We start from the raw sequence: 3793 nt of genomic DNA, 5'->3' as shown, positions 1-3793 counted from the left end.
TTTAATTGGCTCGGCCTAAACCGCAGTCAACCATCGATCGTGAGGACTTGTGCTTATTCTTTAAATCAGAGAGAACCCTTTGAATTGAATACTTTTTGTGCTTACTATCTATATTTCGAGGGTTGCCAGTGAAATTCGTAGTACCAAATCAGATTGGTCTTTGATTACTAACTGACAAGATCTGTGCGCTTGTCGTCAGCCAAGTTGATTTGCTGACCGAACGAAGGTCTCGACCGTTTTGCATTTGGTTTGTTTGTTTGAATGTTTGACTGTTCCGCTATAACTCTCGATTGTCCGATTTTTTTTTTGACGGCTTTCTTTTGAGTGGGTTTAAGGAAAATTAAAAAAGAAGAAAAAACTTGAGGCATGCCATTGCATTGCATTGTTTGTAAGTGAGTGAGTGTTGGGAACGAAACCTGCGTTTAAGGAAAATTAAAAAAGAAGAAAAAACTTGAGGCATGCCATTGCATTGCATTGTTTGTAAGTGAGTGAGTGTGTGTGTGTTTGACAAGAATGTAACACAAAACTTTTGGTTAAGATCGGTGCAGCGGTAGGCGGCATTTCGGCCGCTTTGTTGGCTCTATTGACTGAACGGTAAGAGATATCGAAAAAGGTATTTATAGGAGAAGACCCCCGCCCCAGTCGCAGAAACCGCGAGAAAACACTGAGGCGTTTGGAAATTATTACTTAAAGTTTAATGAGAGGAGAATGGTTGCTAGGGAGTATAAAATATTGACACACTGGTTGCTAGGGAGTTATCGATTTTTCTCGCCTAGGAAAACATAATAAATACCATAGAAGTATAAAATATTGACACACTGGTTGCTAGGGAGTTATCGATTTTTCTCGCCTAGGAAAACATAATAAATACCATAGATTTTTTTTTTTAGTCTAGAAGAAAATTTTGTAGACGCAAATGCCCAATTTTGGATTGTGAATTTATTAGAAGTTTTTTTAAGAAGATATTCAAGATTCAGAGAGAAGCTGTATAATTGTATTTAGAAGAGATATTGACACTGTTAATTACTATAAATTTGACATAGTAAAGTCATAAGCCATTTGTTCCTACGTTTGTAAAGTTTTTGAAAACCCTGTGTCGAGTAACCACCATGTCTAGTCGACAATACCAAGCTTCCACTGCAGTTTCATCCCCCCCCCCCAATAACCCCCATGTCTGTGCAGCAATACCAAGCTTCCCCTGCAGTTTCCCCCCCCCCCCCCCAAGAAAACTTTTCATTAAGATTAGTGCAGCGGTTGGCAGTTTTGCTCTACTGACGAAACGGTTAGAGATATCGAAAAAATTATGAGTGGAGACCCCCAAAATCATATACCTACCTAAGAAACCCAGCAAAGCATAATTATGCACAGAAGTCCAAGCAAACTTATATGTAGGTGCAAGGTCATGGCGACACGCCTGGTTGAAAACCAGTTTTACCTGAAGGCTGAACTTATTATCAGTGACAGTAAAAAACGGGTAACACACAAGAGTAATTCAACATAAAACTATTAGCTCAAAAAATTGAACAATTGTACACCTAAGTTAGGTATTCGATTGTCAGGAATAGAATAATAATAAAAAAACTGGTGTGACAATCACACGACTTTATCTTATTGAATTATGCTTGTTTGGGTGTTTTAGGTATGGTTCGATGATAACTTTTTCAATATCTCTAATTAAATAGCCATTACAGCTGAAAACCGCCTAAAAGCGGTAAAAAACTGTCAAAATGGGGTCAAAACAGAGCTAGCCGTTAGTGCGATGTTAATGAAAGGTTTGGGGGAGGGGGGGGGAGGGGGTGCTCTTATAACTCTTTTGCTATCTCTTACCGTTTAGTCAGTCAGTAGAGCCGAAACCCACCAAAAAGCGGCCGAAATAGCGCCAAACGCTGCACCGATCTTGACCAAAAGTTACATCCTTGTCAAATTTCTACACAAACACACTCACAAACAATGCAATGGCTGAAACTTCGGATTTAGGCTCTAGGGACCTCAAAACGTGTTTTGGCACTAATTGGTATTGGTACAGGTAGGGCCATCGGCTTTAATAAACGCCCTTAGTCACTGCGACCTGGTTAGATCTTTTGTGACATATGTTTTGGCACTAAAAACTGATAACCGAAAATTTTACCCGATCGAAATCAAGAATCTTTGTATGTTATCAAAAATATTTTCAAATATGTACTTACATTGACATGATGTAAAAAAATAAATATCTACATAGATAGTTCTCTACAATCAATCTTCATTGGATGTTTTCAAGCATTTGTTTTCGAGTAGGTATCTACTTCAAAAATATTAAACTAAAAACCACTTTAAATATAGTTATCAAATTTACATCGAGTTTTATTGGTAAAATAAAATTTATTCTCGCACACAATGAACAAATGACTCGAGAATCACGTGGAATTATCGAGTAAGCAGTAAAGGTACCTACTTTGAGAGTCTGATCATAACGTGTGTCTGATATGTACTGAGAATATGAGGTACTTGCTCTCTGACAGGGTCTGCAGTTTGACTTCTGTGATACGAATACGACATACAATAGTAAACAAAATATACTTATAGTGGAAGTATTTACCTCAATACTCTCAATAGTCTTATCAATACATTCCCTCCGAAACATGATACGTAAAAAACAATATCATCACTGTTACAAGTGTTACATTTAAGTCTTTATTTCATTTAGGAACATTTACCTGGTGTCACCTATACCAGAGATTGTCAAAACGGTTTCAATAGCACTTTTTTTAATATTCATGGGCCAATTTTTCATTATGGGTCTTTTGGAAAAAAAGTTGGGAATCATTACCTTATGGTAGCAGTTCTCTCTTGCTTTTTTTTTCTTTTTTTTTCGTGTAAAGCTGGGGTACCCAGGTTTAATCTCACGAACCCCCGCCATCATGATAATGAGTACCGGGTACCAATAGCTAGGTCGATGTGTAGCTGTGTACTATTAATACTGAGTTTAGAAAAATAATAAAAATCAGTACTTCAGTACCTTGCCGCCATCATGATAATGAGTACCGGGTACCAATAGCTAGGTCGATGTGTAGCTGTGTACTATTAATACTGAGTTTAGAAAAATAATAATAAAAATCAGTACTTCAGTACCTTTATTTCAAAATTCAGTAGGTACATACCTTCTTGGACTGTACTGCACTGATAACGATAAGTCGTCAAAATTCAAAATTTGCTTTTGTTATTATTTTGTCAACCTGTACACAATTTTTTTTCCGCGTAGGTACCCCGGAGGGTCTCTCGGGTACTCTAGGTTGAGAATCGCAGCCTTATGGCATTAGACTGATTGATCAAACGGAGTGAATGTCTATGTTCTAACTCGACCGTTTTACATTTAGTGTGGATATTTGATTAGACTGATTGATCAAACGGAGTGAATGTCTATGTTCTAACTCGACCGTTTTACATTTAGTGTGGATATTTGTTTGTTTGTTTGTTCCGCTATAACTCGCGATTGCCTGGTCCAATTTTGATGAAATTTGAAATAATAAGATCAAGGCATGTCGATCCTTGAAAATTGGGGTCTCAGAACTGAGCGGGCCCATTTTTGGTCCCAGAAGGATTACCTATTAAGATTAATGGATGACTCAAAAACACAAATGTGAAAATAAAAGGCCAAGTTCCATCCAGGGTTGTCAGATGAAGTTATCAAAAAATTCCTAATTTGCTTGTAAAAATCCCCCCCACACGTGCTCATGCTTGCATGATATGCACATGTCTGTTGCCAAGGCTTATTATTATTTGTTTTTTTCCCCCTGGATACTCAACAATAAAA

At 37.4% G+C, this 3793-nt stretch overlaps 1 long non-coding RNA gene across 1 annotated transcript; it reads right to left on the bottom strand.

Annotated features, from left to right (window-relative positions):
- Window positions 1-404: 404 nt before the first annotated feature.
- On the bottom strand, window positions 405-3368 carry LOC113466387. The gene is made up of 3 exons (XR_003390791.1): window positions 3112-3368; window positions 2187-2998; window positions 405-416 (listed from the first exon to the last, which is right to left on the bottom strand). It is a non-coding gene; the product is annotated as an uncharacterized LOC113466387 (long non-coding RNA).
- Between the last annotated feature and the right edge of the window lie 425 nt (window positions 3369-3793).

This window comes from Diaphorina citri, unplaced genomic scaffold, assembly GCF_000475195.1.
Source record: "Diaphorina citri unplaced genomic scaffold, Diaci psyllid genome assembly version 1.1 scaffold259, whole genome shotgun sequence".
Lineage (NCBI taxonomy): Eukaryota > Metazoa > Arthropoda > Insecta > Hemiptera > Psyllidae > Diaphorina > Diaphorina citri.
The sequence above is the reverse complement of the archived record's forward strand: the minus strand, read 5'-3'. Positions and strand labels throughout refer to the sequence as shown.